The sequence below is a fragment of the Pteropus vampyrus genome, unplaced genomic scaffold (genome assembly GCF_000151845.1).
Source record: "Pteropus vampyrus isolate Shadow unplaced genomic scaffold, Pvam_2.0 Scaffold62, whole genome shotgun sequence".
In the NCBI taxonomy this organism is placed as follows: domain Eukaryota; kingdom Metazoa; phylum Chordata; class Mammalia; order Chiroptera; family Pteropodidae; genus Pteropus; species Pteropus vampyrus.
The window spans coordinates 2,874,784-2,884,438 of record NW_011888843.1 but is presented as its reverse complement, the minus strand read 5'-3'; the positions used below and the strand labels follow the sequence as shown (position 1 = coordinate 2,884,438).

Genomic DNA, 9,655 nt, shown 5'->3' with positions numbered 1-9,655 from the left:
TCTATTAAGGCACAGAGGTCTCTGTTGATCTTTCTCACTTCCTGTATAGTCTTTTCCATGTTTGATTCAAGCAATCAAAGACACCACCTTACATAATCCTCTATACTCTTAACCTCCAGAGCGTCTGCTTTACACGCTGACCAGACAGTTAACAGGGCATCGTAAGAAACAAAACTCCTGCTTAATTATCTTAACAAGAGCCATGATCTCTTGCTGTCCTCCAGGCTATTCTAAAAGCTGACATTTAGCGTGGTCAGTGAAAACTGGGACAGGGAAGACTTAGACAATACGCCCGTGAGAAAGGTAAGGACAACACAACCATTCACTCATGATATCCATCCCGCCAATGCATTTGGGAAAAGGCAGTGAGACTTTGGAGTGTTTTTCCAGTTACACTTTCCAACTTGTAACCCAGTCGACACCTTAGTATTCTCTCCAGCACGGAACTTCCATACTCTCCCTCCCCCTTTCATCGCTGGGCCTCTCAGAAAACTGTCTGTGTCTCTCAGAAGATTAGTGTATGCTGAGCACCGTGCCTGGCAAAACTGAAGTATTTTGCATGTATCACTTCCTGGCTGCTTCACACAGATCGTTTCATAAGAACTAAGATCCCCACAAGGGATTGGGTGATTAGATGGGCAGGCCATGGGCTCTCAATCTCTTTCAGATTCTATTGCTTTCACTGAGAGGATGAAACAGCTATGTTACTGGAGTTACCTGGCAGATCTACGTTAGTTTATAACGTAGTCCTAGGGCACGTGTCCTTTACTTTGAAGCTTGGTCCTTAGTCCTAAATCTTGGCCTTTCTGGCATCTCAGCTGAATGCCCAAGGCCCTCGACAAGGCCTCTTCACTCTGCCTGGTCTGGACTTCCCGTCCCGGTTAGTCCCATAGCAGCTTTGGGACTCACAGAGTCTCCTTCTGCTCACGTGTAACTCAGCCTAAGAGACCTACGGGGAATCCACACCCAAACTTCCCCAATCTCCCTCTGCACAGTGGCCTCTTCTCTGGTACATGGCCAGACAACCCCCGCTGCTTCAGCAGTCCTGAACTAAAGCTGCACCTTTTCAACTCAGCAAGACCTGTCCCCTGGGGCTCCAGCTCCTGGCACCACACGCAGCAGGCAAGTACTACAGGCAGGAAAGGTGAGCAAGGTGACTCCTGGGTCTCTCCTCTCAAGGACCATGGTCCTGCGCTGCCTTTGCTCAATGCCGGGGAAGCATTGCCTCAGATACTGTTGTCCAGTTTTACCATTACTCTTGGCTGGAGGGCAAGCACAGTACCGATTACTCTGTCAGGGCTGAGAGTGGATGCTTGACTGTCTTTTTTTCTGGGATAATTTTTTAAAAATAGCCAAATCTGTATATTTTCATGAAAGTACCAGCAGATGTCAGCAAAAGGCAAGGCAGGGATATAGGCATTTTGTATTGGGAGATGAAATCTTTAATTATTAGAGTCAGAGTTTCATCAAACATCTCAATTTTCTAAATCTAATGACTCCACCCATAATTTTCTTTTTTCTTTTTATTTGGCAGGGGCAGATTGGTGGTATTGGGAAGAGGGTAAGAATAGATCTATCAATCATTCAGTTGTTCTGACTTACGCGATAGCCCAGAAAAACTCACAGGGGATTCACGAAGAAATCTAACATTTTGAAGGGACCAGTACCCCATTACACCAGATGCCTGACCCCATGAGCCTTAACACGCTCCGTAGCTTGTTTAAACTCGAAGTAAGTTTCTTCAAGACTCAGCCCTGACCTTCTTCTTCTTCGAATATTTACTTTAGAAAACTTGTACATTCTTTCTCTGTCTCTTTGAGATATGAAACTTTTGAAAACTTCTTGCAAGTTTTAGAACCCAAGAACGTCTTTCTCAAGGACCTGGGAGCCATGCCTTTGAAATGTAAGCATCAAGTAGGACAGTACCCCTGTGGCCCAGGTTCTGTGGGAGGGTAGGAGCCTAGCTTGGTGGGCACCTTGCTCCAAGTGGTAAAATGACCTCCCTTTGGGTAAGGCCATCCAGCAAACACAGGTGCCCTACCTTCTCCCCACTCCAGCTCTTGAACTCAGCCTGAGTTCTGGCCTCTCTCTCTTACTGTCATAGCCTTGAATAATGTCTTCCTTATGTGCTTCACTTTGTCCGGTGCAATTTTTGCTTTGATATACCAAATCAGAATATATTTTAAAAATCTCTAAGTTATCCTTTGCATTTTTTTAAAAGTATGATATTCAGCATATTTAATATTATGAACACATTTGAACACAGGCTTGGGGTTTTTTAATGTGATGTACTTATGTGTGAGAGAATGTATGAGTTTTTGTTCCCACAAAAAAATTCATATAACCGTAATGATGGGTATACATATCTACAAATATACTAAAAACCATTGAATTGTACATTTTAAATGGGCGAATTGTATGCTTTGTGAATTATTTCTTAATAAAGCTGTTGTGAAACATAGAATGGTCAGAAGCTTCTAGAGTCTAGTGCTTGTCAGCTAAATTGAAGGCTAAAAAAAGATGAAAACTAACTCTTCCAGTGTTAATAAAGTGCATAGTGTGTGTTGCTATTTCACACATTAACAAATTCCTTTATCTTTTTCAGATGCTTTAGAAGCATTGTTCAGACAATTATGTAACCCATGAAATGGTGATCACTGTGAAATGTAAGGATGACTGACATTGAATCATTTGACTTGGCATGCTAAGGAAGTAAGCTTACTAAGCATTCCTTTAAAGTACAGTGTATTTTTAATAACTACAAAAAAATCATAGCTTTAGCAGATTTTCAAAAGGGAACCACTGATCTACCTGAGCAAATTCATATTTCCCTTATTAATAATTGCTAGATATACAGCTTTAAAACATGTATTTGTTAAAAGTTAGCTAGGTGAATTTTGTTGACTCCATGCAGGAAAGCAGTATGAATGTGACTGTATGTGTAGCAGTAGAAAACACTTGTTATATAAAACAAGACTATAACCATTTTACAAAAGAGAACTCTTCTATGTATGATAAAACCAAAAGATAGCTCCTTTCTTATATTTGTCAAAAGTAAAGTGGAAAAAAAGAACAGAAGTTATTCAGTGTAGCCCATGCAAATAAGCCATAATATAAAGTTGTTCTCTTAAATTTTCACTTTGAAATAAAAAATTTAATAGTTGGTTATATGCTAATTTCTTTACTAGATCCTGCACAGAGAAAAAGGTACTGTGCATGATTTTATATCTTACTTTGAGCTTAATAGTATTCTAAAATAATTTAGGCTCCTGAAATCATATTCTACTTATGCTGTAACTGTAAATAAAGACAGTGCACTTGCGATCTTTTTAATACAAATTATATATATATATATATATGTACACGCACACACATATATATAGGTACTCTAGATATATCTTTCTATGAAAAAATTTTCTAGACTCATTATTCTCTTTATGTACTTATTAGTTACAAAGAATACTTTATAGTGAAGAAACCTGGCAGACACCACCTCAGTCATGTGACTGAACTTAACATCACCAGTAATGAGACATATTATCAATATGTAACACACAGAAAAGGCATAACATCATTTCTGTGGTATTCTTGCCAAAAAAATCTTAATCTTATCATGAGAAACCATCAGGCGAGCTTGAATAGAGGAGCACCTTACTACTTCTTATTTAATATGGAATACTAATAATTGAGTAGTGTTCTTCAAATGTGCCAAGGACATGAAAAACAATGAAAGACTGAATATCTGCTGGCACTGGAAGAGACCAAGGAGACAGGACACCCAAATGCAATGAGAGATCCTGAATTTAAAAAGGATGGCAAAGGGACATCAGTGGAAAAGTGGTAAAATTCTAATAAGGTTTGCAGGTTAGTTAGTTTTGTATCAACATTAATTTTAATGATTTTGATAATTATACTATGTTTATATAAGATGCTAACATTAGGGGGTGCTGTATCATTTTTTCAAATTTTTCTGTACATATAAAATTACTTCTAAAAAGAAACTTTTTTTTAAGTACCAGGATGTATAGTCAAGCATCTTATGCCCTAGTGTTCTAAACCAAAGGTCAGCAAACTTTTTTTGTAAAGGGCTCGATGGCAAATAGTTTAGGCTTCGAGGAACATATAGTTTCTGTTGCAAACATTCTGCCATACTGTTGTAATGTGAAAACAGCCGTAGACAATATGTAAACAAATGGGCATGGCTGTGTTCCAATAAAACTTTATAAAAACAGGTAGTAAGCTGAATTTGACCGAGGGGCCATATTCACCAACCTCTTTTCTAGGCTAAGATCAGAATGTGCCTTTTGATTAACAGTTGATCAGACTCATGTTATTGTGGTATGGACATTTTTTTTCCTCCTAAACCCAAGCACACCCACTAAAAATAGAGCTACAATTATTAATTTTAAATGTAAAATAAGGAAATTTAATATGTGTCTCAATATGATTAACTAATGAGTTCTCTATTCTTTTCAACTAGTTTGCTATTTTCCTTTCTATTATGCTATTTTATACCCTATTTGTCTTATTTAAATTATACTGCCCAATATTATAATCTCTTATGTTCCTCATAGTAATATTAAATTATAGCAGAAAATATAAGTTGGGTTTTGGTTGTTTATGCTTGGGAAAGTATAAAGTATGACACATTTTATTGTATTTTAATATAATAACAAAACATTAATTTAGTTTATGTTGCTTTCCTTTCCAAGAGAATGAAAGTAAAAGGTGCATCGATTATTTACAGGAGAGTATTTATTTGGGGTGCCGAAGGCAACCATAATAAGGATATTAAATTTATGTTTTCACAGTACTGAAGAATGATCCAAAGATCTTAAAGGACCCATGTTTGTACTCTGCAAGCATAAATATTTTCAAAGCCATGCAGGCAGTACTATAGAGCAAATACATTATGCAGGTCCAGAAACAGACCTTAAGCACAGTGTTTGAGGTTATCTGAAAGGTGAAGGGAACACCTGCACGGGGGTGAGAGAGGCAGGCGCTAAGGGTGCCTCGCCCCACCAGCCGGCTGTGAGTGACCAGAGCTGCATCCCGCCGGCACACTGTGAAAGTCAGTTGAAGGCTGCTCTGGGGAGCTTGGTTCCCACACCGCAACAGCAAGAAGAAGCCCTCATGCAGAGAGATGTGGTTTTTCCTCCTCTTTTGGCAAAGAGCAAGTTTGTTTAACAGACTATTTTTATGGTCTTTTTGTTTTTAAGTTCATGCAAATTTAATTATGGAAAAAGCTGATCACAAAGCAGCAGAAAGATATATTTTTTTTGCTCAGTCCTTCCAAGCAGTCCCGCAGAGAGCACATCGTGTATGGATCTGTGAGCCGGCAGAGGCGGTCTTCGCCAGCACACTATGTCACGGGTGGGCTCTGACCCTGAACCCGCACGTCCTGCTTCCTTAAGTTCATCAGTGTTTGTTTTGTTAGTTATTTGGTAGAGCACACTTTGCTTTGGATGTTGTTGGTGTCTGTGAGTGCCATTTATTTCTTCAACATATTTAATGTACATGTACACGGGGGGCTGGGGGGATAAATTAAAAGTGAGCTTAATTTGAACCATTAACCTACAGGGAGAGCAGAAGAGAGAATTTCTCCTTTGTTTCAGAAAACAACTCAGTATCCTTGTTTGACTGGTGAGGTGGGGCCCCATGATGTTTAACTTAAGATAAAGGGTAAATTTTCCTCTGAAATAAAGCACAAGGGGATTTGGAGTTGCATTCTATTCACGCTTCTAGAAGATGACAGAAAAGAGACAGAAGAAAGGAAAAAATAGGAGAGAGAAGGAAATGTCTCAGGGGGTGGTGAACCAATCACTTAGCAGAAGGCTGGCACCAGGGTAAGAAAATGACCTCTGAGAAGTTCCTCATGGAGGAGACCGGCTGATGAAGTAACAGGAGCGGTGGTTTTTGACACGCCATCGAAATCGTTCTAATCTGCACCGTAATTTTTCACTCTGAGCCAAAATACTTCATATTTAGTAACCAGCATGTTTCACTATAGTGCGCATTCTCTCAGAAGTGACTGTGAGACTAATCAGCTTCCTTCTAATGAGAGAGTCTACTGAAGAAACATCCCACATTGTGGGGTTTGCAGACACCTAAGAAAATACCACGTAATAACAGAATGTCAACTAGTTTATAATACAACCAGCCTAGACTCTTTTAAAAAGTCAATCTGGATAAAGTAAAGACGGAGATTAGAAGCAGCGAAAAGACTTCTCTTTATTACTGCTGCACAGCGGGGAAATAGGCTCCAAAAACATTACTGCAAGGCAATTAAACAGGCAAAGGATTTTATAAGCTTTGGGGGATGGAGCTACTATGACAGCAAGTGGCTGAGACGTTGGGAACGAGACCCAGAGCAAATTTCTAAGCACGCCGGCCTGCACGGTCTCTAAACAGCATATGCGGTTGATATGAGCAAGAAAAAAAGATTCTTATCATTTCTCTGATAAAGGTTTGAGTGGTTATTTCTCAGTAACTTGGCATTAACTTAAGACCAAATAGAATTTCCCAGCTTAGGGATTTAGGTAAAATGTTAGTAGATCAGAGAGATTCAAGATAGTTCAGGAATAGCATGAAAGACTTAATAAATAAATTTGCATAATTTCTCCATTCTAGATTTAGAAACATAAGAACCAAATGCAATGTGCAAAATTTAATTAGATTTTTAAAGAAACAAAAGAACTGTTAAAAAGATATTTTGTGATAACTTAGGGCAATTTAAAGATGGCTTCTATGTTACATGATATTATGAAATTGATATACATCTTAGGTGTGATAACAGTATTTGTGACATGTAAAAAAATTTTTATTAAGAGATAAGTATGCTGAAATGTGAAATATTTAGTAGTAAATTCATAATGGCTTCATTTTTAATAGTTTTACCAGAAAATATGTAGGGGTGTGTGTGTGTGTGTGTGTGTGTGTGTGTGTGTGTGTGTGTATGTATCAAGATAATGGAAATAATGGCAAAATGATAACAATTGGTCATTCTATGTAAGGGTGTCATGTGTTCATAGTATTATACTTTCTTCTCTACTGTAAGTTTGAAAATTTTCAAAATTAAAATGAGTGGGGAAAAAAAGTCTTGAACTGATTCTCAATGATGCCCAAAGCTTCAACTAAAAGAGACTGAATTAAAGAGATGTTCCAGTTTGAATATAAAATCATGACTAGGCGGAAAGTTGAAACAGAAGGAAGAGAGGAGTGGAAAAATGATAAAGGGGTCATTCACCAAGAAAATATCACTTTCCTCTGTGTGTATTTGTCTAACAATGGAGCTTCAACATACAGTAAAAAATGATAAGATTTAAAGAATTAAACCCATATACAATTAGACTTCAATTTCCTCTCAGTAATTTACACACGTAGACAGACTATCAATAAGGATGAAGATGTATCACTATGTTGTATACCTGCAACTTATATAATATTGTATGTCAGCTGTAATTGAAAAATTAAAACATATTTTGAAAAAAGGATAAAGAAGACCTAAACACTTTAGAACCAATTTGATCTAAATGGCATTAGAGGGATCCTTCATGCCAAAAAGAAGATATGTGGATGGCAAATAGACACAATGAAAAGATATCACCATCTGTAGTCATTAGGAAAATGTGAATTAAAGCATAATGGAAAACTATTAATACCTATTATAATAACATACAAAAAATTGACAATACCAAGTGCTGATGAAGACATCAAGCAACAAAAACTTTCAAAGATTACATTAAAAAGTAGATACAAAGGCATAAAAAGTAGAAGAATCACTCTGACAAATATTTTGGCAGATTTTTCTATTTTTAAAAATTAAATGACTTAGCAATTCTACCTCTAAATATCTACCCAAATCAAATGAAAATATATGTCTACAAAAAGCATGTTTGCAAATGTTTATAACAGCTTTATTCATAATATTTCCAATAAACTATCCGTTAGGCAATGACCAGATAAATTGTGATGCATTCATGTAATGGAATACTATTCGACAATAAAAATAAAAATCACTGATACACGTAGCAATATAATTGAGCCTCTTAAGCATTATCATGAAGCCAGGCACAAAAGGCTACATGCTATTTGATCCTATTTATATGATATTTTAGGGAAGAAAGAAATGATAGGAACAAAAAGGTTTCCAGGGCCCAGAGGACAATGATTGTAAGAGGTGAAAGAAAAAACTGAAATAATGGAAATATTCTATTTCCCTTTTAATTAAATTTATCGGGGTGACATTACTTAATAAAATGATGTAGGTTTCATATGTACAATTCTATAATACGTCATCTGTATGTCGCATTGTGTGCTCACCACTCAAAGTCAAATCTCCTTCTGTTACCATATATTTGACCTCTTCTACCTTATCTACCTCCTCCCCTCCCCCCTTTCCCTACGACAACCACTAAACTGTAGTCTATGAGTTTTTGTTTGTTTGTTTTGTTCATTTGTTGCTTTAAGTTTTATATCCCACATACAAGTGAAATCATATGGTTCTCATCTTTTTCTGTCTAACTTTTTCGCTTAGCATGATTATCTCAGGATCCATCCATGTTGTCACAAATGGCAGTATTTCATCTTTTCTTATGGCCGAGTAATATTCCATTGTATATACGTACCACAGCTTCTTTATCCAATCATCTATCGAAGGACACTTTGGTTGTTTCCATGTCTTCGCCATTGTGAATAATGCTGCGGTGAACATCGAGGTGCACGTATCTTTACAGATGTTTTCAAATTTTGGGGGGTAGATACCTATTCTCAATTGTGATGCTGGTTATATGGTTGGATACACTTGTTAAAAACTGAAATATACAAGGGTGAGTTGTACTTCGTGTGAAGTATATTTCAATAAACCTGAGTTTTAAAAAATGATGAAGAGAGGACATGGTTCCATAGTGCAGTGGTTAGCACATCTGCTTTACACGCAGAAAGTCCTGGGTTCATGCCCCAGTGGAGCCACGGTGCATGGTCTACGGCCATGCCACCCTAAACAAGCCCAATGTCTGATCTCGGAAGCTAAGCAGGGTTGGGCCTAGTTAGTACTTGGATGGGAGACCACCTAAGAAGACCAGGTGCTGCAGGCATAAATAATAAATAAATAAATAAATAAATAAATAAATAAATAAAAAATAAATAAATAATAAAGAGAAATGCTCAGCAGAGTGGGGTTTATCCCTCTACCATTGCTGAATCTTCACATAGGATGCCAAGGAAGCTTTCTGGCTGTCCGGCTGGGTACATTTGTCCTTCCCACAGAGCAGAGAGAGCCTCACTCTGAGAGAGGAAGAGGAAGAGTCCACAAAACAGGTGCCACTCAAATAGTCTCAGAAGGCCTGCTCAAGCCAGAGCAAGTGGCAGTTTTCCACTTTTCCCTTTGTTTTTCTTTTTAACAAGATGTCATCGTTCCCTAGAAACCTTCATACTGGCTTCATATAGTCTAGTCTATATCCAAATGGAGGTCATATCTGATTTGGTGATGTCTTCGTTAATAGAATTTTTGTACACGTAAAATGAAATGGAATAGAAATCGTTTTCTATTCATAAAAATTTCAAAGGAAACAGAAGACCGTGGATTTTTGTGTGCCATTTAACCAAAATTCTAATAAATGAAATGGTATTCAAAGAGTTGATAAGCTGGGAAGAT

The 9,655-nt window shown here is 37.4% G+C and overlaps 1 pseudogene; it reads left to right on the top strand.

Moving 5' to 3' along the window:
- Window positions 1-8,979: 8,979 nt before the first annotated feature.
- On the top strand, window positions 8,980-9,095 carry LOC111740398 (annotated as a pseudogene).
- The last annotated feature ends 560 nt before the right edge of the window (window positions 9,096-9,655 follow it).